The sequence below is a fragment of the Agelaius phoeniceus genome, chromosome 4, assembly GCF_051311805.1.
Source record: "Agelaius phoeniceus isolate bAgePho1 chromosome 4, bAgePho1.hap1, whole genome shotgun sequence".
In the NCBI taxonomy this organism is placed as follows: Eukaryota; Metazoa; Chordata; class Aves; order Passeriformes; family Icteridae; genus Agelaius; species Agelaius phoeniceus.
This window is the reverse complement of record NC_135268.1, coordinates 20,128,923-20,155,145: the sequence shown is the minus strand read 5'-3', so window position 1 is coordinate 20,155,145 and position 26,223 is coordinate 20,128,923. Positions and strand designations below refer to the sequence as shown.

The 26,223-nt window shown below is 41.4% G+C and overlaps 1 long non-coding RNA gene across 1 annotated transcript in view; it reads right to left on the bottom strand.

Moving 5' to 3' along the window:
• The window catches only part of LOC143693938 (uncharacterized), a 350,836-nt gene extending 326,717 nt beyond the window's left edge, over positions 1–24,119 (bottom strand). Inside the window, exons 1-4 of the long non-coding RNA XR_013182007.1 lie at positions 23,903–24,119; positions 22,032–22,109; positions 16,120–16,296; positions 4,154–4,326 (exon numbers count right to left, since the gene is read on the bottom strand). This is a non-coding gene — a long non-coding RNA (uncharacterized LOC143693938). The remainder of the gene's footprint in view (positions 1–4,153; positions 4,327–16,119; positions 16,297–22,031; positions 22,110–23,902) is intronic.
• Between the last annotated feature and the right edge of the window lie 2,104 nt (positions 24,120–26,223).

Sequence of the window (26,223 nt, the reverse complement as noted above, 5' to 3'; positions counted from 1 at the left end):
TCTAAAAACCATGTCTAAAGTTAAACCTACACCTAAGAGTTTTGCTGGACTGAGATTTTGATGCTTAGAGCACTAAGGCAGTCTTTTAGCAATTCCCAAACCAATTTGAGCTACTAGCTTCTAGGAAATGAGCCAAACTAAAATCCAAAGCAACAACCAACATAAAAAAGAAAAGTTCACTTGCTGCACTTTGCTGTACCACAAAGCCATAATCATCAAGGCAGCTTTCAGGGCTATACTAAAAGACAGGAAAGCAAATCAAGTTCCTGACCTGCACAAAATCCCCTTTTGATAAGAACTGTTTGCAGAATCAGGACTCAAGGCTAAAGAAATTCAGCTATTCAGTCTTAAAACCATAAACTTTCGAATAGCAAATAGAACTACAAGTAATCCTGCAATGTCTAACCATAAGATTACAGATTAGAAGCTCAGCACCAAACATGTGATTCTGCTTTGAAGAGTCAGAAAAGGTGGACTGAAAGCAGCCTAATAATTTTCCTTTTACCCCTGCCAGACTGCAGGAAAAGACAAGGATGACCTGCCAGATGTTAATTTCAGAGAATGGAGGAAAACATATTAAACCCCCTAATAAAATCTTTGTTTTCTGATGAGTTTTGAATGTTACAGAAAATGAAGCCAGCCTCACAGAGAGACTTGCTGGCCATACATGGTTAATGACTATATCCTGACAGTTCCTCACTACATCTTGGCTGTGATAGCTGGTCCCAAATTTACTCCAAGATCCCAAAAGCATCATCTCCCACAGGGAACATTAAATGCAGTTCTCCATCTATCATGCCCCTAACCAAACAAAGAAAAAAAAACAAGGGAAAAAAAAGTCCTGAACAAACCACCACCCCAACACCCCCAAAATAGGACAATAATTTTACTTCCAGCCATATTATCCTTCTGCTGAGATCCTGTTCTTTGAAAGACAAAGTTTTAGCTAATCATAAGGCATTAGTTATGATCCTGTAACTCTCACCCTACACAAAAAACCCTTGCAGAAGACTAGAGCATATTTGCAATATATTGTGTCTCTCTTTGGGAGTCAAATGCTTCTCAGAGGTAACTTAATCACCAATTGTCCATAAACCTGGTGTCAAGCATTGCCACTCAATTTAATTTATTTGCCTACAAAGACTGCCTTCCTGGGGATATCAATATGCAAGATTGGAAACAGCTGGTGAAACCAGAGGAAGAAAACAGACAGAATGAGAGTACATTAGGTGTTTAACTTGCTTATGAAGTACACTCATTGTAACTACCCAGGGAAGGCACAAACCCCAAACGTGGAAGCAGACCTAAAAGAGAAAACAGCTAATACAGGAAAAGGAGGGATGCATTTAATGCCTCAGCAGCTTGACCTTTACAGTAGAATAACCACAAAGCACAATATCTTGCCTCAGGGAAGAAATAACGTGAGCTCTAAGCATAACCCAATACTCTGACCAGGAGCCTGATGACTCTTATATGCTAGAAGGCTGAAAAGGCCATTACAGGTCAACCAAAAAGTCACTGAAATGTTTGCATTTGACCTTGCCCTTGGGCTTACTTGCAGCTATGGAGTCTGAATATTTATTTCTTTGTATTCTGTAGCCTAAGAAAAAAAAAATCTTCTTGCTTCCATCAGTCTTATAATTGGCTGCAGCATATCCCAGAAAGGCTGCACTATGGGCTGCTCACTCCACATATCCCTGCCAGTGGCAGCTGCACAAACAACTCAGGGGGAAGCACAGCCATCCAAACTCTGTGCCCTGGTCAGGGAATTTGCAACTCACCAGCTCTGTGGATTTCAGTAATATGTTCCCATCATGGGACAGAGGCAGGGAAAGGATTCAGGAGCACAGGTTTTTAATAATTTTCTTCTCTCCCAAGGCAGAATTATTAGAGACTCAGAGCAGGGGCAGCTCCAGCTAGCGCTTTTAGCTCATCTGTTCTGTGTTCCTCTGTCAAGACTAAATTAATGCCAACGTGTCAAGTCTGCAGCAGCTCTTATTGAAAAGCTTCAAGGAAGGAGTCCTAAACTTCAAGGACTGAGAAATCATCAAGATTTCTCTAGCACCAAGAGAAGCTCCACCAGCCATTTCAATTCCCCCTTTGCAGCTGCAATATGGTGAAAACACACACACCTTTTGTGATCCTTACCAGTGTAAGGAGGAAGAATTTTCATTTCTGACAATGGAATTTGACAGGAAAGCTGAGCTGCACTCATGGAGCCTGGCACAGGACAAGGGTGGGCCAGCTCTCCAAAGGGCACATGGCAATAAACTGTCTGCAGGGTATGGAGGAGATAGAAAAAGTTGAAGCACAACACTAAAAACATGTAACATGCCACCTGCATTCTTGGGACAGGACTCAGGTTGGTGGGTGGTGACTATTCTGCTCTCTCCTCAGCAGTTTAGAAGATATAAAATTTTAGTACAAGAAACATCTGGGAAAGGTTTTACTCAATTCCAAGAGGTGAAGAGATTGAGCTGACACCTGGGGAGTGCTCAGGTCTCCACAGCCTTCCTGAGCTGCAGCTCAAGGAAGCACTCCACCCCCAGTGTAGTTCTCAGTGGTGCAACTGGACATGCAATTGAATTTTCAAAATTATCTGTGTTTTCTTACCTAAAATTCAGATGCTGAACCTCAGGTATCTGCTTAGGCTCCCTCTAAGGTCAATGAAGAAACAAGACAGGGCCATCCCCCATCCTCAGATTGTTGCTACACACATTTTGTGGTGATCAGCACAATTTTCAAGTCACCAAATTGACTTGCAAGCCTCAGTATCAGGGACATCTTACAAGGTGCTTCAGAAAACAGCTCTCAAAGTAAAAATTTTTCTCCTAGTTGGAGTCTGGCCAGCTTGATGTCCTCTACATGGCAGGAAATCCAAGGGCAGAGTGTCCTCTCCCAGGTAGCTGGTGAATTAATCACTCTACAGAGAGAAAGTAGCATTTATTCCTGAGGTATCCTGGGTTTTCATTCCATTCCCATAATCCCAGTATTCAGAGAGTCACAGAGCTTCACACAAAAAGTGACAACAGTGGTTTAAACACAGGTCAGTGCTTTGCCTGCCACCACCAATCACTGCTCTCTGTTTCACTGAAGAAAGAAGACATCTTTACAATGAGACTTCTGGAATAAGTAGAAAAGTCTCACAATAATATTTTTTATTAACAGTTTAAAGATGTGATAGGAGTAAAACTTCTTTAGCATTTAAGCTGGAGAACACCCTATCCATGAGTGGGCTGAATGGCAGGAAATGAATCATGAGATAAGTCTGAGGATATTTAAAGTTAGAAGGTGTGTAATTATCACAATTATCAAGTTGGAGACAGCAGGATGGAAATGGACAACTCTGCTTAACAGGACACCATCTATTACCACCCATATTCTGTGAGTTAAAAAGTCAACCTGATCTGCCAGGGTATTGCTAAACTAATGCACATCTGGCTCTTGAATAGCTCTTGAATATTTGAAAACAACCATTTCTCATATTAAAAGCTACTGATTGCTCCTTTCCAGAAAGTAGTTTGGTATCTCAAGGCAAACATCTGCTGAATTAATATTTTAACTTGCTTGAATGCAATCATAGTCTCTTTACACAGGGGAAAGGCACTTTCCTAGCCCTGTATACCAAGATCATGAAAGCCATCTATGCACAAGATTACAAGTGTCTTCACTCAGCCAGTGTCCTTCTCCTCCTCTTTAACTATTTGAACTGAAACCATACCCTCTCAGCCAAAAACTATTGCACTTTCTTTGAAAGACTCAAAATATCTCTTCTATGAACCCTAATATTCATGATTAACAGATAACTGAAGGTATCTTTTTTAATCATTTTAGTAACTAATTCAGAGAGGTGCAAAAAACTGAAAACTGCAACACACAAAGCAAGCCACTGTTAAGGGTCATTAGAAGCTATCAAACATATGAAACCAAAGAAGAAACCTTAGGATTTAGGTCTCAGTCCTGCTACTCAGGATAGTGTGCTTGGCAACAGAAATTGCCCTGTCCTTCAAGAAGAATTCTTGTTATTCTATCAGAAGCAGAAAGGAATAAAATATCATGACAGGCCCTCTACATCTCCAGGAGCATTAATTCGAGGTCTGGCCTTGGTTTAGGACTATCCTTGGTTGCATCCCTGCATCAAGTTTTTGTTTACCTGAATGTTCTTGAAACGCCTTCACTGATTTTTGTCTTTTCTTCCATGTGATGCAATATGACCATGAACAGAGTCCATTGATATTTAAAGTTCTTCCTCCTCATCATTTATTACTTGTTCGGTGAAAAAAAAATATATTCTTTGCTCTGTGAAATAATGAATCCTTCACATTCCTGTAAAATAAAACAAGAGTTTCAGTAGTACTTCTGGCTGCTCCCTAAATTTCACTACCAGAGCCCATCTTTTATTTCTCCTCACATAAATCACCCAGCTGATGACCAAACGCACACTGAAGAGCAAACAGGAGATATGTACCACAAGCTTCCCTGCAAGCTGCCTGCAGCTTGGATCAGCCCTCAATGTTAGCTCACAAGTAACTTCTGATAAAAGAAAATTAAAACCTACTGCCATTACAAGTGATGCAAACACTCTCCATTAGCCTTAGTTTCACCACAGCAAACCTTGGCCATTAGAGCGGTGTTGGGAGACCTTTCAACACTCACTACCCCAAACTATTCAAATTGTCAGAAGACCCTCACAATCTGTAGAGATGTCTCTCTCAAAACCCCTGACTCTCATCCAGCAAGCCTTGTAAAGGGCACTCTGTGTCTCTTCTGTGCCTTGGGCTGGGCTCTGGTGGGATCAGCTCTGGTGGGCACAGTTAAGTCCCACACAGTCCCAAAGCAGCCCTTGCCCATGCTGGAGCATAAAGAGCCCAGTGGCTGCTAAACAAGGAAACACAAACATCTTAACAGTACTTTTATTTAATTGGCTTAGGATAGCATAAACAGTCTGTGGGAACATATTTCAGGGTAAAGTTAGCAAAGCCTTCAGGCAGACTATAGCCAACAAGGGAGGAACACAGCCCAGTCTCTCTGCACTGTGAGGGATAAACCATTAGGCCAGGACATCAAATGCCCATTTTGCATTTCAGCCCTATCCTCCACAAGAGAGGGTATGGACAGCAGCCTTTGCCCACTGCTAACCCATGCTGCTTGGGGTTAGCACAGAAACTGCTTTTGTGCATCTCTGCTCTGTCCCCACATCAAACAGGGGTTGTTTGGGGACTGAGAGGAAGAAGGGGCAGATTGCTGCCTCAACACAGTTAAGGGCACTTATCACACCCAAGGGAGTATGATGATGCATAATCCATTTTTCTCCAATATTTGGGGGGCAAAGGAATGAGGAACAATGAATGAGAGAAAATACCTTCCCCATTAATGCACACCTCAAAGTTATCTGTAATATACACTTGCATCTACAGAGGATAAACTAGACTTGCAACCTCTTCTAAGAGAGCAAGTCCCTGGGGAGCTTTTTCTTTTGTACTCTAAGTAGATATCTATAGGAGGAATCACTCTTTCATGCTTAAATGTTTTTGTAGTATTATTTTGCAACAGGATTGCCGGAGTTACATTATTATTGTTCCTGAATTCTTCATTTTCTCTCCTGGAATATTCCTCTGGGCAAGCTGTGGCTTACTTTGGACTTTTACAGAAGACATTCAGAGGCAGAGGAGATAAAAATCCAGTTAACTTAACAGGCAGTAAAGTGTAGCACTGAAAAACAAGCCTTAAGGAATGCAATAGTTAAGCCAGCAGAAAACAGCACTGTTTTCTGTAGCAATTTAGGACCTTCATAAAAGTCAAGGGAGTCTAATAATGTGCAGCAATGGAGAGGGATGTAAAAGCAAGTCATCTCTAAGCCCTACAAATAGCTTCATCCAGCTCTGTGTTTGTAGGCAGGGCCAGCCTGCCAGGCCAGCCAATACCCAACCCCACCAACAGGCACACACCTGCCAGGCAGGCTCCTGGCACTGGTTGCCACAATGGGGTGAGCAGTGCCACCACCTTGCTGGCCCCACTCCTGCTGCATGGATCCAAGCACTGGAGGGGACAGACATGGCTGCACAGCCAGCAGAGCAGCTGAGGAACAGAGACCAGGGGCTGGGACTTGCTGTCCATCAAGCAGTGAGCCCACGGTATCTGCCATGTCATGGGTGATCAGAGTTGCATCCAAATCTGGCTTCAGCTTATCCACCTGAGCTGAGAAAAGCAGGTTAGTTCATTGGTGAAAGCATTTTGTAAAGCCTTCATTTCTGCAAGACTTCATGGTGCAAACAGGGGTGACGTGGACATGCTGAGATACTTTGAAAGGACAGTATGGGTAGGCACAGCAGTGACATGGCTTCCAACAGGCCCACCCAGACACCCTTTAACATAATTGAAGCCCAAACTTCCAGGTAAAAGCTAACTTAGACATAGATATATATGATGTGCAATCCAATACCTGTACCTCAGAGTAAACCAAACAGCAGAAGATTCCAATTTAGATCCTGGTCTGTCACTGACAAGTTAGGTGTCCTTGAAAAAGTCACACCACTTTCCTAGACCTGTTTAAACTGCAGAGCAGGTACAGGAAAGGCAGTCTGCTATAATGGGACCTTGATCTTGACTGGGATTTCTGATGGCTCAATAATCCCAATAATAAACATTTCAGAATTACCTGGAGTCATCCTCAGGCACTTTACACATTGCATATGTATTTATTCTAATTTAGGCACCTACATGTTAACTGTAGGTGAAGGCACCACCTTATGCTTTTATTACCCAAAGTCCAAAGAAACTGCACATCCTAAAAGCCACCTCATTGGATGAAAGAAGCTGAAACACAGAAGCTGGTAGAATGCCTTTAGCTATAAATCTGCATGGTAAAAACTGGTCTCTCTCTCCTCCAGTCTGTTCAAATTGGCTTTTATCTATACTGAGAAACCCTGCTCCATACACAGTTTGAGGTAAAACATCCATGGTAGGCACTTGGAGCCTCCAGGGGCATTGATAACTGGCATATTACCACCAGAGACTCAGAAATAATTGGCATATTACCATCAGAGACTCAGAAAAGTCACCTTCCAACTACAATGGGTTGCTTCTGACAAAAGTCAACCGAGGCACATAATATCGTTGTTGCTCATTAGCTTTCCATTAATGATAAAATATCTGATTTCAAAATTTAATACACCTCAGAGATCACAATGCATAATTTAATGTGCAAGCAGATAATTTGCTGATCAAGGTACATGTTTGGCATTAAGGAAAATTGTTGCACACTTTGGTTATTAACACATACACACACGAGAAAACTCTCTTGTACCAGCAAAGCATTGTTCTCTCTGGATTTTAGCTGAACCCTCTACATCTCATTCCTTTTGCATGCAGTATAAAAACTCTGTCATCCCTGCTTGAGCTGTTTTCCATCCTCTCTCCTTGCACATGCATCATTTCAGGACACCCTTGGTAATGGTAAAGCAGCCCATGTTGAGGTTCCTGTGTCACATGCCTCCCAGTATTATCTCTCTCTCAGCAGCTTATGAGTCTACACCCGAATCCACTCCTTGCTTGGAATTTTAGGCATGGAGAGCAGTGATTTGGGCAGGAACTATGCTTTGGGGATTTCTACACTTTCACAGTCAGGCATAAAGGCACCTGGATAAATGGTAGATACAAACTGCTTTCAAACTGGTATATTCAAGACTTTGTGGAAATGGACATGAACATCACTGTAGAGTTTGGCTAGGGCAGAATTCCAGGTAAAAACCAGAGAGAGCAATTCAAAACCATCACTTCACTCCAGGGAGCAGCAAAACCCAGGTAGCAAACCTCACAGTAATTCAAAAACTGGAAGGGTAATTTTTCACTTTGCTGCTCTATTAATTCACATGCTTTTTTTTAGGGTGAGGAAGGAGCTTAGTCAATGGACAAGTGTTCCTAACCACTCAACAAAATGCAGAGGAAGGAAGCAGGCTAGGGCAGCTAGTCCTGAGTTATAGCCCAGTAGCATTTCAATAGATCTCACTCCTATTATCTGGGCTATATAACTTACAACTGCTGCTGATCGGGGTGATAAACATCCCAAACAATTTTATTTACACTGTAAAAATTGGACAGAATATCAGCAAGCTGTGGAAGTCCAGATAAAAGGCTAGGTTATTCCTAGAGGTAACATCCCTCCCCTAAAAACAAGGATTAGACATCACAGGGTTTATGCTGAAACCATTCTGCAACATTTTGCCTGATCACTACCCATTAAGATGCAGGTAGGCCCCTGTGAACCACTTAGCAAATTTTCCCTCCCAAGTATGAATTTGTAAGATTTATCAAGACCACTGTATGCCTGAGATCCCAGAAGGTACCAGCAGCTTGAAGAGGTTTTTATATTTCCTCTCTATCTTCAAGCTCAGTCAAATTAATAGGACTATATTGGCTCAGCCAATAACACTGACAGAAACTGAACTGGCCATTAATGATTTTAAACAGAAGCAGCCCCTGGGCTAGAAGAGGTCCCAGTGGAGCACTGCTCCAAATTTTAGCAAAAGCCAAACTTTTTGTCAATGTTTCACAAACTTCTTTAATTTTTTTTTTTTTACCCTTTCACTGTCAATTCCCCCAAATGCTCTCTGTGAGCAGCAGTATTCCTTACTTTCTGTCTGTGTGCAAAGTGACTGATCACAAAGAATCACAGACATATTGTCCCTTTTCCTTCTTTCTGTTAAGATATTTGGGGAACTTTACTCTCCTGAGGATAGCTATAACTGAATGTTCTTCACACATGATTTCATGTGACTATTAATCATGACAGGCTTTGTCCTTTTATTATCACACCACTTAAACTTCCTCTCCTTTCAAAGCCAAGGAAAGGCAATCTGTGTTCAGAAAAAAAAAGAGGAGAACCTGGCAACTCAGCAAGTATAAGAATAAACAAAGGAGGGGGAATTAATTTCCAAAACCGAGGGACAGGTTTACAACAGCTCACTAGTCTGGATATTTCCTTTGTATGCCATCTAATTTTGGGTCAGATGAGGGGAACAGATCTGCTGTTCTTGGTTTCAGATGCTGACAGTGCTGGGAAGCAGGGCCTAAGCTGTCCCAGTCCCTGCCACCAGAGCATCCTACCTACCATATTACAAAGTCAGGTTCTAGTATGTGGCCATCTCCTGCCCTCTCCTCCCAGTGACTCCTGAGGATTTTGCAGTGCCATGGCATCGCTGTGACACCAGACACCAGGGTGTATTCCTGCTCTGCTTGTTCCTGGGAGGGGAGAATCCCCCCTGTGTTGGTCTGACTGCTCAGGGTCAGAGGTTCCTCTCTCACCAGCAGTGCATTTACACAAAAGTTGATTTTTCTAAAGTAAGGCCATGGGCAGTGCTCCTGCACCAGGGGATCTTCCCGTAAACCTCTACACTCATTTACTTATGTGGGTCATGCACCCAGATTCAGCTGCCACAGAAGGAAATATGCCTGAGATGGCATGTCTCCAACCTAGAATGGAAAAGACAGGGGGGCACAAACCTACATGTGAAGGCAGAGCTTGCTAGAACACTCCAGGCACACACACATTTCTGTCCTGCAAACACAGGGAGACTAGAAAGCCCAGAGATCCCAATTCTTGCCTGAGTTTCCTGCACTCAACCATTGTAACTGCAGAGGCAGCAATCCTTACCTACTTCAGGAGTGGCAAAGGGGATCTGAGAAGCCCAGCTACATTTCAGAGAAATGCATCTCCTGCCAGTCCTTCCTGGTTATCTGGAATGTACCACAAGGATAATTTCCTCTAGCACACTTTGAGAATTGATGGAGGTACCTGCATTAAGAGCTTCAACTCCCTCTACCCTCTGCAGATTGCAGATTGAGGGTTACTCCAGCCCACTAAATCCCATGGATTGATGTGTTACATTCTTCCCACACCTTGCTCAAACTGGGAGAACATCTCATTTATTACTAGTGACTCTGTTTCCCTCCTGCTAGCATGCTAGAATCAGAAAAGTAACTGTCCCATTACAGCTACCAAGTTATCAAAACCAAAGTCCAGATCCATTCAAATATTCAGGCATCTACTTTCCACTCAGCCAGCAGCAGACTCTCATTCCTACAGGAGACAGAGGGCACTGAAGCCCAACAGTGTAACCACCCATTCTCCTGAGCCATCCCTCCCTCCAGCCGTGCCAGCTTAAGTTCAGTGTTTTGCAGGTGTCTGCACAGCAGCAGTCTTCCAACTAAACCACTCTCCAAACCTCTTAAAGTCAGAGAGTTTAGGTTTTGAAACCTTAAACGCAAAAAGTGCACTTCACAACAGCTCCTGTGGGTATTATAATGAGCAAAAAAATGCTTTTAAGCGCTCTTAAGAGAGAAGAAAATGACAATGAAATTGAGAGGAAATGGAGAAAAAGATAATCGTGCCACAAGTTGCTGCTCTCATCTCCCAACTACTTCCAAGGCAGCCAGAGCCCAGGCAGCCGGCAACAGCTGCCACCCTATTAAACTGAACAATTTACAGGTGCTCGGAGGGAGCACTTGCGAGCAATTAGCCGAGCAAATTCACTTACTTCAAGATGCAGGGCCTGCTCTGCTGCTGCAGCGGGGCTGTGCTCGGCTGCCTCTGCCAAGGGGAGCGCTGCCAAGATCCTCCCGACCTGGGGCTGGAGTGCCAATGCACAGTGAGCTGGGAAAGCCTTGCTCCGCACCAGGGCCCTGCAAGGGGTTTTACACGGCAAAGTCCCATGGGCTTTTCTCACTCTGCAAGTGCTCTCTGTGTATGGAGGGGCTCGGTGCAGTGCATTGGGCCTGTGGGAAAAACATCCCCTGCTCCCGCTCTGGCCTTCGACCCCAAAGCCTTCCATCTCACTGTCTTTTTCCCTGCCTTGTATAATGGCCTCTCCTTGCTTCTATTACTTAACAAAAATGTTAATCAATAGCAATAAGCATTGCCTGGCCAAGACATGGCCACATATTATCAATTCTTTGCTTACTCGAGCTGGAAAGAAACATGGGTAGTTTGCTGCACACAGTCCTCTGCGACTCAGTGGAACTACTTGCATTTATTCCTTCCTGATGAAATTCCATCCCAGTGATTCAGGAATCAGACAAAAGAAAACTGGGATGATTGTTTCCACTGTGGAATTAATAAATAAGAACACTTCATGGTACGGTGTCTCTCTTTGTGCCACTCTTTCTCTTCCAGTTAATCTCATTATTACAAATTAGGGAGTTTCTCTTGCAGTTAAAAAGGTGTATTCTAACACATACAAAGGAAATAAACAATTAGTATTTTGCTTCAGATCTCAGCTGCAGTCAATTTATTCTTTGAGCCTCTTAACTTAAAAACCGTAAGACTTTGGTGTCTTTGCCTGTATCAAAGTCACACACAAATTGAAACAGCCCCTGCTCATATCCACTCCAATTCAGTAACACCATTGCTCTCATTTTGCAATGACCTGAAAATACTTCTGTATTCTCTTTGTTTCTACCTGCTTCTTTATTCACGTCTTCCAATTAAACAGCAGAAAAATTCAAAGTGCCTCCTAATTGAGGGTAATCCAAAATGAAAGCTGGCTTGAAGGCTGAAATCAAAGAGCTGAACAGGATATCTTTACTTACACCAAACAGTCCCACAATAGCATCTAGGAGAAATGATGGCTTTCCGCCACAAAAGCCAGGGTCATACTTGCTGTATAGGAATACAGAGTCACAGAGCTCAGTGCAATAAAAAATGTCGGAGTTTAATCCTCAGCTACTGCAAATTGGCATCTTACTCTTTGGTGGGTGCTCAGTGACAATGTTCCCAGTGCTCAGAAACATCCTTTTCCTCTGAGATTTCCTCAAGTGAGGAAATCTTTTTGGGCAAGTGTGGTGCCTGAGAGTAAGATGAGAGGGACTGATGTTAGAAACTCCTTACTAAAACAATGTTTTATTTAACAGGATAATTAGAGCAAATATCACAGAGACTTTGGATGATGTTGCAAATTTAAACCAGCCTGGAAACACTTAAATTTCATGTTTAAAATTGTCAGCACTCAGGGAACTGGCTACGATGCTGTTTTTAATGTCTTGTTAGCACCTTTAGGAGGAGCCTGGCTCTTGGTCTCTGTGCAGTGGTGATTTCCTCAAGGTACAATATGCTCCAAGGGCAAACACCTCTCTGAAGCCAGCAGGGACATGGGCTGTTAATAGCAGCAGAGCCCCCCCAACAAATCCATAAAGGGCCAAAATTAAGAATTTAATCTCCCTGAACTCCTACAAACTATGAAGAGGACAATGACCAAGACCTATATAAGTAGGTGCCTTCATTAGACACCTGAAGCTACTGGATGGATCCAGATGAGATGCATGGGAACTGCTAAATTTAGCAGTAATGCTGCCTGGCTGTGGAATAACAGGAAAGCAACAAGTGAAGATTTCTGCCCTTTCTGCTGTGACTTACTCAAAGAATTTAAGACTGCCTTAGCCATGGCAAGCAGTCAGTCACATACTGCAGGAGCACTTTCATGTGCTCCAGCTCAATTTATTATGAGTTTCAAAAATCAGATGATGGTTTCTCATATTGTAACTCTTAACTGAGTGGTAACCCTGAAGCTTCACCTCCTATTTTCATTCTAGCTGCTGTTTATTGGCTGAATCCCAGCAAAAATCCCTTGCTTTATGACACACCAATTCATGCCTAGATTAAGCTTTAGGCCGCTTGAGGTATTACAGAAAGATAACATCCATTGAGAGATGTGTAGGCTTAGTCACCCAATAAACAACATTTTTACCAGCTGGGCATCACGCCCTTATCAGATTGTGCCTTATGCATTGTATTCTTCAGTCTGCAAGTGCTTTTCTGGGATCAATTAGAAGCAGCATTAAATGCAAGAAAAAATCCTTACTGAGGAATTTCACCACTAGAAGGATTTCTTGGCTGCAAATCAGCTATGTTGTTAAAAAACAGGTATCCTTTAAGGAGACCAGCAACTCATATTATTTGAGTAGACATCCTCCTAAACTCAACTGGCACTGCAGTTTATTCCAGAGCTCTCAATGCATGATATAATTGGTGTGCAAATAGCAGAGAGCCAGGAGAGGGTGCTCAACAATAAGCAGAAGATCCTGGACACAGATCAGGCCCTGCCAACAGGGACACTCGCACACAGCCACTGACATGGTACTGACATGGAGAACAGAGGACTTCTTAATTCATATTTTAACATTTTCAAAGGAATTATAATCTAGCTCTTTAAAAAAAGATTTTTGAATACCGACAAGTCCACTGGATAAGATTTTAAAAATGTGGGATTCTGCCTGCTGGACTTTAGGCACGAAGAATTAAGATTTCACCCAAATTCTGTGTGTCCTTCCAGCAAAGCCAATCAAAGTCTCAAGTCAGTCCACAGAAAACATCAAGCATGGAGATCTTGAGGAATCTGAATTAGTGGAATTTGTTCTTAACTTGCTTGGACAAAAATATTATGTCCTTATCCCCAAAAGTGTGGAGATGCTCAAGGTTTTTGGTCAAGCAAAGTTTTTACTGCTTTTCTTTTTCCAATTTTGAACAAATTGCTGCCACTGGAATAAATCTATGGTTTTTAACATTTGATAAACAAGGTGGTATTTTTTCAGCATAGGAAATATCACCATTTTGTAGGGAGTTTTTAAAATAGGAAAAAAACCACCCCAATTATTGCTTTTGACATTGAAATATCAAATTAGAAATAATACTACCGTTATAGTCATTGTCTTTAAAAATTATTCTTCAGCAAGAAAGGCAGAACCTTCAGTGTGCACACAGCTCCTGCAGGAGGCAGGCAGGAACCAGGACTCCAAGTAAAGGTTATGTCTCTGCAATGTTGATCTGTGAGGCTGAGCAGGATGGGAATCTGGAGCTATGGGGTTACTAACAGCACACCCTTTATCTTGCTAACTGCAAAGGTTATTTTGCTAACTCTGTTGTTTTTAGCACAAAAAGCTATGGGGGATTATATTTGCCATAGCAGAATAAGACAGGAAGGGAAAAAAAACCAACAAAGGACATGTGAATTTATCAATTAAATTTGAAGCAGGACTTTTTCATGGAGTCTGCTGTCACAGCTGCTCAAAATGGAAAATGGTGAAAATTCAGGCTCTCTGGACTAAGTAAATAACTATAATTTAGATTTAAACTACATGGGAATCAAAAGTTGAGTTTATTTTCTGATTCTATAGCCCTGCTTTTCCTCATTGTTTATTCTCGAGCCTCCTACTGTTTATAAAATTAAAAAATCAAGCTGAGCTGAATGTCCAGTGTCTTCACTATGATTGAATCTCTTTTTCTGTGCATGTGATTGACAGCAACACCAAAGAATGTTTTCCTTAGCTAACCAACACTCTGGCTTCATTTCATCCGCCTTTGCATGGGATCTTTCGGCCCTTGAAAAGAGCACCACTGGGAATGACCTACTTGTTGGTAACTTCCAAGTAACTCAGACAATTATTCAAACCAGTTCTGCCAGATAAGTGATGGAAGAGTTTCATCCATGAAGCTTGCAAGATAGCTCTGGAAAATGGCAAAACACCTCTTGAGCCTATCTGACAAAGTCCCTGTGCAAGGTTAAGGGTCCTTTTTCACTTTATTGTCTGTGCAGGGGACATAGACGTTGTTTTCACCAGCAGTTCTAAGTCACTGTAACTTTCAAGCCCTCTGTGGCATTATGACTCTTTTATTTACCTGTGTGGATAGTAAATGCACAGATAATATTGGTGCACTATCTGAACAGCAACCACCTTCACAGCATCTCATCTAAGGACTTTTTGAAGCCACAGACTGCAAAATCTGGTGTCTGTACCAGGCTGTTTTAAACACCATAAATAAGACCCAGAAGTGAAATAAGTTCCTATTACATATGCCAACCAGCCGTTGTCTCCCAATCAAACCAGTTAAGGGTCAGAAAAAAAAACAAAAAGAAAAAAAGGAAAAAAAAAAAGACAAAACCAATAACTTAACATAAAAAAACAAAGCGAAACAAAAATCCAACCAACCCCCTAACTCCAAAATCCAGGAATAGGGCATTCTCTTTAGTCTCTATCATTTTTACTTAAGGGATCTCAGCTGATATTACTGCTGAGTGCTTCAGGAAATCTGGCTATTTAAACCTTTATATATGAACTTCCTCATATATACTGAAATATATCCCTATAAAGACAGTGGTAGTGGAGTGAAAGGCTGATTTCCACAGAGAAACATTATTATACCTTATTCAGAGATAACAGAGCTATCTCTGGGCTAACAGTACCCACACAGCAGCACAAATACACTGGAAACCAAGGGAGGCAGAGCAGCCTTTGCTTTTTTCAAGGCAGAGGACTTGAAAACTCTGAGGAAGAGGGAACTGAAGGACAACCACTCATTTTTTTCTCTGAAGAGTATCCAGAAACAATTTGATTCAAAGTGCCATCAACGCTTGAGAAAAGTTGCAGAAGATGAGGGAACTATTAATGGCAAGGCTGTATTTCAGCACCTGCTCTTGTTTTGCTTCAGGTGTGTTTTACTGGGCCGAATGTTGTGGTGTGAGAAAAGTCCACGGGAGCACAAGGCCATGCAAGGTCAAGAAAGTGAAAGCAGAGAGTGCAATTTCTGAGCTGGGGAGAGCAATCAGTACAGAGTGTGGACATAAAAAACTGACAGGGTAAAATGGGGGTGGCAAGACAAGACTCAGGGAATGGAAACTCTGCAACAGCAAGAAACAACCCCGGTCCAAGGAGCAAGTAAGAAGATGTCCCCATCCTACAGCTTGGCCAGTAAAGACTTTAATTGGAGTAGTAAATGGATTAATGCTCAGGGTGAATAGTTCTATTAGGTGCATTAAGCTATAAGGAATACTTTGTATTTTTCACTTCTGCATATCCTGTTTCTACACAGGGTAACCCAGAGAATGACAATTATGACACATGCAAGAGAACTACATACAAGTGAAGCAAAAAAGACAAAAATATGCCAGACTCCTAAATAGCACATTCTAGATTTCTTGATAATCTTCAGATTTAATCAAATAGCAAATAGTTAGCTCTGTATTTATATCTTCCTGGCAGAAGGCTGGATCAGTAGTAGATGGATATTTGCCATCTGTTTTCAAAATCTCTGAAGATCATCTTAAATACTCAGATCAACAGGATCCTTACCTGGTTGCTAATGTTGACAACCACAATTCTTTGATGCAGAGCTTTAATTGAATTAGATGCTTCAGCAGTCACTGATTCATCATTCTAATACTCAGAGCAACTCAGATGAAAAATCTGCACGTTTCCAGTCCTTCAGAGGTGGCTTTACTAGGAGAAGGATTCCGTCCATCCCCGAAGCTATTAAAGATACAAACATCATGGCACTGAATCATTTTTATATGACTGCTGGAACACCAGCTGAATTAGGGCTGTATTTACATAAATCAGTGTGGTAATGGTCTTCTCCACCTTCTTTTTTTTTTTTTTTTAGTTAAAAAGAGAGAGAGGAAGTGAAGGAAAGCAGAGAGATATTGAAAAAGAATGGGAGCTGCAGTGACATTCAATAGAATAATTTTGTGCTGCTACAAATCAGTGTCTAACCACTAATGACAAGCTATGGCTATATATACAAACAGCTCAAATAAAAAAACCCCAACAACTCTATTCCAATCACAGGAAAACATTTAATATCCAATGCTACCAATTCAATCATAAAAGCCTTAAGCCTTTCAGCCTTAATTTGTAATGCTGGATTCATTACTCATAAGTGCTCTGCTCTTCCTATTGTCTTATGGTTGTGGTTCTGGGGTAGTTTTGCTCACACCATGGCCAGGTCCTTCAAAGATGACTCAAAGATCAAGCTGAGGGTGAAAATTTCCCTCCTGTTCCTTTTACATATGCTAAAAAAAAAAAAAGAAATAAAGCCAAAATTTGGCTTGCTCTTGCTTCTTTTTCAAGGCAGGATAGTCTCCAGCAGTTCCACCTGGGAACAATCAAAGCCCAGCCACCAAAACTCCCCACTTAGGTATCTGAAAGCAGATGCACTGGGCACTGAGCCATTTCCAAGTCTGGCCCACCACCAACTGCAGGGCTATTCATGGCAATATGATTCATAACAATAAACGTTTTTGAAGTGCTTCTCATTAAATTATCCACACAAGCTGATGGTAATTCCTCCGTGATGTGGAACAACGCTTTGCAATGCCGGGAGCCTGCTAAGTGCAGTGCAGACGAACATGCAGGCTTCACACAGATTTTTGTGGCAAACTGCATGCCTTGTTTCCCACAGCAAGACCCTGAGAATCATGAGTCTGGGGGCTGAGATGAAGGATCATTTCTCTAAACTTGTACCTAAAATTCTGCCCCTTCTCTGTGCGCTTTTTTGTGAAAACAAAAAAAAAAAAAGCTCCGGCAAACATTAGGCCCCTAAATACCTCTGGTTTTGGCATTTTCAATAAGTATAAGCAAGGAAGACACTATTTGCCACAGGCTCATGGAAATTAAGCATGGAATTCCTGTCCCCTCCATCATGCCTTAGTCCTCTGCACTCAATAAAGCCCTGTTTCAAGATCTTGCTATAGACATAAATGCTCAGTCTCATAGCATCTTTAGAGGGATGTGTAATGATATACGCTCGCATGAAAACCTCTAAATTCCTTGACTGCAAGGAGTTTTATAGCTTGCAAGTATGGTACTATAATAGACTGCATGTCATAGCAGGATACCAGAGTTTGAAGTGTTGCTACCAGCCTCGTCTAGCATAACATATTGGCCCTTGATCTGGTTCCCCCATGAGGAGCCCTACTATCATGTCCACATGTAATCAGACCTGTGCAGCTGCCTACATGTTCTTTTTAATTGGATTGAAGTTAATCACAGTAGGATTAATTTGAAGAGATCAAAGAAACAGAGTGATATTTTGTGGAAAGCAGATGGTTTCTTCTGGATGGAATAAAGCTCTGAAAGCCATAGGAGGTGTTTAAATTCTCAGGTTGACCAAGATTAAAAGCTCAGGGATTCTGTAACTTAAATATAATATATTTAATCACATTTATGCCACGTCAGTGAAAGGAACCTTTGGAAACTGTGCAGTTTTCAAAAGGAAGGGGCTTACTGACAGATACTGGCATCTGACAATCGTCCAGCACTCCTCTGAAGGGAGAAATGAAAACATGCGCCCAACACTGGTATAATTATTCCCAAGCAAACTAAAGTTAAGCACTACTGTTTTCATGAGAACCTAGGGAATCCTGCCTCTCCAAATGGCATAACATGTGTCATCGTAAAAATTAAGCATAATAAATGGACTGGTAGTTCAGCACTGACTTGTGATTTTGGCTGTTTGCTTTTTGCCCTCCAAACCGAGTTTTTTAAAGGAATCCCATATAAAAACACAGAGTAAATACACAAGTAACTACAAGTTACTAGGACTAGGACTTAACCAACCACCTAACACCTTGGGCACTTTTAAAAATCTGGACTTAAAATAGTTTAAACATGCTTGAAGAAGTATTTAATTAACAAGCTGAAATTCTTTTTCCATCTCTTACACATGCATATAAAATACATTGGCACATTCCCATGCTCAAACACACACAGACATCCTGATTTCTCCAGAAAGTCAGACCTTGCTGAAGCACCAAAATTTGCATAATTTGTATGTGACATACATGTTAAGCAGGAAAGAAGCACATCACTACAATGAGGATGTAAACTAGATGAAACTGAGTCAAGAATAACCAGAGCAGGTCTGCAGAGCAAGGGAAATGGGAATCTCGGGAAAACACGTGCAGGTGTGTCCCTCAAACTTCAGAAAGGAGAGTTTACCAAACTTTCATTTCTAAGAGCACTGAACAGCAATGATTACTCAGCTAGATTTGCCCTTTGGAAACAGAATCTTGACTTGAGAAGTCTGCCCACTTTCATTAAATCCAATTATCTTGTGTAGGGCTATTAAATAGCTAGTATTAGCAGGGTCAGAATACCATTAGGGTGAAATGCATTCCTTCATCCAAAGCTTCTAATCAGAGCTTCCATATAATACAAGAAACTTTCCTACAGATGTGTCCCCTCATCTTTCACCTACATTAAGTACTGCAGCCTCCATTATCATAGTAGGTAAGAGCCTCACAAATGGCCACAATTTTGCCTTCACAAAAAAAAGGGCATGAGGTCAGTAGTCACTATTCCCTATTTAGAGCCAAAAAAAAAATAAAATAAAGAGACTTGAAATGGCAGTGCCAGAGCAGATCCTCACCTCTTTCTGTGCCTGCAAAAATGAAAGAGGGTGGTAGAACAGTAGACTCTGGGGAAGGGAAAATGGAAAGTCATCTGTGGAAAAGGTGGCACCTTTAAGACCACCAAGTTACTTCGGTACACACAAAGGTTTGGAGTGCACACCCTACTTACAGCTACAGACAACTTTATCCAGAGAAGGCTACAAGGAGAATGAAATCATTGAGATGTACTTTAATCTGCTTTAAACATAACATAACTATTCCTTTGCTATAAGCATGTCTCATTTAAACCCCGGGGTCTAGTTCTCCTCCCATTATATGCATTTATTAAACATTTCATAATCTGCTAGTGCTGAGAGGCAATTTAGGGCAGGACCTCATAGTGATTATCACTTAGTGCAAAGGAGCTTATTACTTTATACCCACACTAAGGAACAGTCACTAGAGATATGGCAGAATTTATATCTGCTGAAAGTAAAGCTTAGTTATGGATATTAATAGATACACCAACATATTTTCCAGTTAGATTTACCTAACTACAAACTTGTTCTATTGTAAAGTTTTACTTCTCATCATGTAATTAAAGGTGATATATATGATGCTGAAGGTAGTAACAACATTGTATATATTACCTTTTTGACATACTAAGAGATATGCTGCTAATAGGTAACTATATTTACCCTGCAATTGTTATAAGTCCTGCAGGAAAACCTTTGGTTGTATTACAATTTAATTACATATATGAAAAAGAATAATTAGGTGGTTACCTTGTAACTAAAACATAATTACAAGGCGAGTGTACAGATCACTTTGAGTTTATCCCACAAACCACAGCCCTTCTACTCACAGTGCACAGAGCAATTAATTTAGAGGGTACTAGGATCAGCAGGTAAAAAACATGGTACTTCCACTTGGCCCTGGATGCAAACAGCTACTTCAGCTGCCAGCAAAGATCCTGTCATCCCCACCTCCTCTGTTCATTGGACTGCAAGCAATCTGGGACAGAACGTGGTATAGTATAAGCTTCTACTTTGCACAGCTCAAAAGCTGAGGACTCTGTAAACTGGCAGTTAAAATTTCCTTCAGTGGTACCTTTCCATATTTATGATTTCTTCTAAAATTATGGCCCACAAAGTGTATCATTCCTTGTAAGTTGAAACAACCTGGAGCTGTTCCTAATGACAGTAGAGAGGCTTTCTCAGCAGATCTGCTTGTAGTCAGTCTGCAAAAGCTCTCAGAGGAGAATGAAAGAGTTAATTAGAAAAGAAGGATCAGAGTGAAAAAAAAAAATAAGTAGAGTATAAATGAGTGATTAGGGGAAAAAAAGGAGAGATCAATTTTATAAAGGGAATTGTATTTAAATGCCAACTTCCTCCAGCTGCCTGCATAATTCATGTAATACCTCTAGCCCATACATGTCAGTTGATATCTGTACCTGTTTAAGGACATTAATCACACATCAGAAAAGTCAGTTATTGTATTAAAGAAAAGATTGGATAGATAATGAAAATAACAGATACTGAGCAGGAAGAACGTTGACTTTGATACCACAGACATAGGTGGATGGAGAATCTGACCTTCATTCGGTACCAGAAATAAGCAGTGCCATTTTAGAGGATGTTATTTTATATATAGCCTCTGGGCAATTTTTTTTTTCTAATTTCAGTTTAAAAAATAAAAAAATAAACTAATTGGAAATTTATAACGTTGCAAAGTTGACTTTCCCGAGAAAAAAATCAAAGTATTTTTAAAAGGAAGTTTCATAGCATGAAAATTAGGCATCCAGTGCTATTACAAGGAAAAAAAATTGAAAATGTCCTTTTGATTTTTCAAAACCTTTATGTTGAAACAACCAAAAGAAAAAGAAAAACAAACCCCACTGAATTCAAAGGGCATTAAGTCACACCTTTTGGGACAGTCCATGTGTCCCAAGTCCTGCAATACCCACAGATGAGAAAAACAAAGATAAAAATTATCTCTGTCACATTGCCAGCTTCTGACTATCCACAGCGCTCCCATTTTATTTGTCAAATACATGAGTTAGGATGGTTGGAGGTTAGTGCCAGACCCTGAGCTGCCTGTACTGTCTGCAGCTTGGGAGTGGCCACATGGCCTGGATACCCTGGGATGCTCCAGCCAGGACTTGTACCCACTGTCCTCAGAGGATGCAGCTTGTCCTGCAGCACCCCAATCTTCTCATCAGTGCGAAAAACCAGCTCAGGTGTGTCTCAGAAGCAGGTGTGTTTCACAGAGCTCCCTAGGTCCTTGCTCAGCTGTTCCTACAATCTGCCATCTCCTGTCCCCTGCATGGAGAGCACCGGGATCTCTCCATGTGAGCAAATACAATAGGACAGAGTAAGAACATTTAGCAGTCAGTTCTGCATGCTGCAACAAGTTGCTTCCCCTTGATTGCTCCTTTTGTGTTAAGAGCTTGTCCTTCACACATCTTCGACAGCTGAGAAATTCGCAGCTAATCAGTGTGCTAATGAAACAGTTGTTCTGTTAATAAAATTTTTTAGAAACTGGCAAAGAAAGAGGCAGCTTTACAAATGAGCCTTCCTCTTCAGCTAGGGCTGCCATTCAACTCAAGAGCCACAAAGCAGCACTTCAGCAGTGCTTCAACTTTACTACTTCAACAGTTCACTTCTTTCTCCCCAGGATCATAAACCAATTAAACACGTTACAGGAATTTACCAAGAACAACCAAGTCAATCCTATGGTTATTATTGTAATAAGGTCACACCTGAGGAGCCCAAGCCCCAGCTGGGAAGGGAGCCTGCTGTGCCACAGACTGCCCAGCACCCAGCAAGGGTCCCCTCTTCTGACAGGGACAGTCCACACCTGCTGGGGACTCACCTGTGCCTGGTGGTGCTGCCCACGGAGCCCCCATGCCAGTGTTAGGAAAATTAATCCACAAACGTCAGAAGTTTATGTCTAAAAAGGAGACAGAAGAGTCCTTTTACTTCATTCAAATAAAGGGAGAGGCTATGGGGCATTCCCCTGGGATCTCTCAAATTTTTGAAGGATACAGCCTCCTTTTTATCCCAATTTCCTGGCTGCATTTCCCTTCTCTCTTCCCCATTGCCTGAGGTACTTGAGAGGTACAGACTTCCTGATACCAAAGATTTCCTTCTAATGTATAACCCTCCCTTTTAATTTTTAATTCAGCTGGAGTTTAGGGGTTTTTCTTCCTGCTTGTGTTATCATTACCGTGCAAGAATTCTATTGTCATTACATTGCAAGGGTTCCATATTGCCAGAGTTTCGTACCTCCTTGATGTTTTCTTGTAGGCAGCTCCTCTAAGCACTGACTCTTCCTTATCCTTACAGCAGCCATCTGACTCCAGTTCCCCCTCAGCCAACCAATCCACTCCTTTATAACACTCTTCTTATTGGCTACAGCTGCAGCCTGTTAACATCAGGCCTGCTCTTAATCCCTAATAATTAACTCAGCTGCAACTCTTTAGGGGATAAGATTACTTTCTATACTACCTTTATTTACTTATGTTCTATCCCCCTACACCATTGTTTCTTTTATCTTTCAATGTCTAATTTCATTTATCAGTAAACCTAAAGTTTATTTGTAAAAGCAAATATCTTTCTCCATTCATCAATCAGTGGAATCCTTCTCACTGTTTCTTTTATCTCCCAATGCTAGTTGTTGTATCTACAAGCAGACCCGCAGCTTGTTTGTAAAGACAAATCCACTATTCCTCTCACCGGGATGCAGGGCTGCCACATCAGACAGGCTCTCTGCAAGCCCATCCAAGGCAGGCTTGGAGATGCAGTCCCTCTGCTTGGGGTGCTGGTATTTTCAGCCTGCCAAGCAGGAACTGGGTCCTTCAAGCAATTTTGGTCAGTGTTGACACCAAACTCATCACAGCCACAGGTATGAGGCAGCAAAGACAACAGGGGAGAAATGAAATTGAAGAATATGCATTTGCATTGTGACTGCAAAGTCCTTGGTGATTCCCTGAAGAAATGAGACTCCAGACATGGGAATTGCTCCCTTGACTACAGATGGGGAAATTATTTTGGTGAATATCACAGCTGCACAGAGCCCAGCATCTTAATATTTAAAAACATGGGGGAGTAAGGGAGAAGCAAAGACGGATAGAAAACCAGGAAATGAAAAGGCTGTGTAACCACAGAGAAAACAAATAGCAGGTGAGGGCAGCAGAAAATCAGTTTATGCCAAAATGATTATCAGTGACTCTCCCTTTATTTTTTAGGGGATTGGGGATTGTTTAAAATGCATTGCTGGGTTTTGCTAATACACCAGAAATTTCCTCTGTCTTACTGCCCTTGATGCCAGAGAGCCCCATGGCAATGACAGAAAAGCCCATCTTTGACCCACAAAGCAAAGCTTTCTCCTTGCCAACATGGTTCCAGTGAAATCTCTCTCTGCTAGAGGACTTGGCCAGGACACTCAGGCCACCTGGACAGCAAGATTTGCTGAGACTTTGACACATGTGGTATGTCAACCTCAGGCAGCAGGCATGTAGGACCAGGGAAATCCTATTCCCAGCCTGACTCCTCTGACAGCTACCCATGAAGCATTTAGTAATCTAGAGACTACATGTCCTACCAAAGTCCTTTGGCAAAGAAAAACAGAATTTGTACTTGGTATTATTTCAGATGTGAAGTTATAAGCTGCTTTTGTGCAGTATTAGGTAAATAGTTAGGGACAAAGCAGTTTTTAACAAAAAGAGGTAGTGAGATACTCACGGATTAGCTTTGCACTTCAGCAAGCCTCAAAGAATTGTCTATAATATCTCCCCATTCTCAGGATGTAGCTTTTTCTTTTCAATGAGCCTGTCACCTCCTGTCAGCATCCCCTCTGCCTTCCTTCATCCTCTTAATTAAGGACTGTGAGCTCTGCCTTTGTTCTCTGCATTCGGCTTTAAGCTAGAGAAATTAAATCGAAGGAATCCTCCAGAAGGCTTTGTACCTGCACATGAAGGTGTCATAAATAGCTTGTTAATGATTTAGAGAAGTGACTAATAAGTAGCTACATTGGCTAACCTTTCAGCATGCTGAATATTTTGCTAAAAACGTAATCATTTGAATAGGGGATAGTTTAGTACCAGTATGGAACCAGGCAAATTGAAACTCATACCAGCAGTGCTGTTCCCCTGGGCCTCTGTGACCGAGAGCCTTCCCCCCAGGTGTCAATACTGGGGCACAGCCAAGGATGAGGGGCAAATTCACTCAAGGGCCAAGGCAGATGTCAGGCCTGAACTCATTAGGTTTCCTTAGCAGAAAACCCTGTGAACAAACCGATCCAGTCCAAATACTTCAGCTAAAAATAATTGTCGTCCTCAAGGAATACCCCCTGCAGTGGTTTTAAGCCCAGCTGGAGATAAAACACCACACAGCCTCTTGCTCAGCCCTCCTGTCCTTCACCCCCACTCTGATGGAATGGGAAGGAGGATCAAAACTTGTAAAACTTGTAGGTCAATGTAAGAACAGTTTAATGGCTGAAAATAAAGTAAAATGCAATAAAAATAATGATAATAACAAAGGGAGAAAAACCTAAGTGATGCACAATGCAATTTCTCACCATCTCTGATGACAAATCTCCCTTCCCAAATCCAGATCAGCCACACTTCCAGGTAACTCCCCCAGTTTACGAACTGGGCATGACATTCTATGGTGTGGAATGTCCTTGTAGTCATTTTGAGTTACCTGTCCTGGATATGTTCCCTCCCAATTTCTTTTGCAAACCTTCTCACTGGCAGAGCATGAGACAAGGAAAAAAAAAAAAAACAACCCAATTCTTGACTTAAGAAAAGCACAACTTAGCAAAAACTCATAGCATCAATACCATTCTCATTCCAAATCCAAAACACAGCATTGCAACATCTCCTGAAAAGAAGTTAACTCTATCCCAGCTGTGTCACCAGGATATTTTATGAAAAATCCCTTTGCCAGGATTTTTCTCCTGAGAAGATGAGAATCCTCAGCTTCTCCATGTTTCGCTGCTCTGGAATGTGATTTGGAGAATTGTTTACCCGGCATGTGAATTGTTTTCACTTAATTACCAATCCCAGGCCAGCTGTGTCGGACTCTCTGAGTCCGTCATGGGTTTTTATGATTATTCTTTTTGAGCCTTTGGTCTGTATCCTTTCTCTTTCTTTAGTATAGTTTTAGTATACCATTTTTTAAAATATAATATAATATCATAAAATAATAAATCAGCCTTCTGAGAACTTGGGGTCAGATTCTCATCTCTCACCTCGTCCTGGGGACCCTCACAACACCACAACACAGCTGAAACTAGGGCATCTCCATAACTAATAAGTACAATAAAAATTAATTCCTCACTTTTGTGCACCTATTCTGTCATTAAAACAACATTTCTTATCTTTGTTTGCTTATAGCAGGTGCAACATCATAGCAGTGCACTGGGAAGTTATCAAATACTTTATGTTCTAGCTGTTTCTGCCAGAAAACCAAAGAACTTTAAACATTGAGCAATGACAAGACCTTGGTGTACTTACTGTTCACATTCACGGCTGATTTTCAGAACTAAAGATTAAGGCAAAAATGTAATTAAGCAAATAATAAAAAATTAACAAAATTACTTGTTTGCAGAAGATATATCCCTACACCCACACTCCTCAAACACATTCATATCTCATGCCTGAGGGGAATACATGCATTAACAGAAGCTTCATTTTTATAGATTTTGTGCATTAATTTGGACTGAAAAATGTGCTGCTGTGCCTGGCCACATACCAATTTGGGACTCAGTGAGACTACAGTTGCACCAGCATATGGTTCCTATCACTCCTGGCAGGAAAGTTCCCAGCTTTAATTGTTACCTAATAATATATTACCTGCAAATTTGGTAAGATTTTAGGATGCTCATGTCTAAATCTAACTCTGTGTAGAAGTAACAGAAATATTCTGGAAGAATGAGCCCACTGAGAGCTCTGTGTCTATGTCATTAACATGACATGACACTGTGCACAAAATAAAATGTTCCTATGACTAGTGACAAGAAATCATAGTGCTTCTCTTTCCAGACAGGCCAAGAAAAGGGT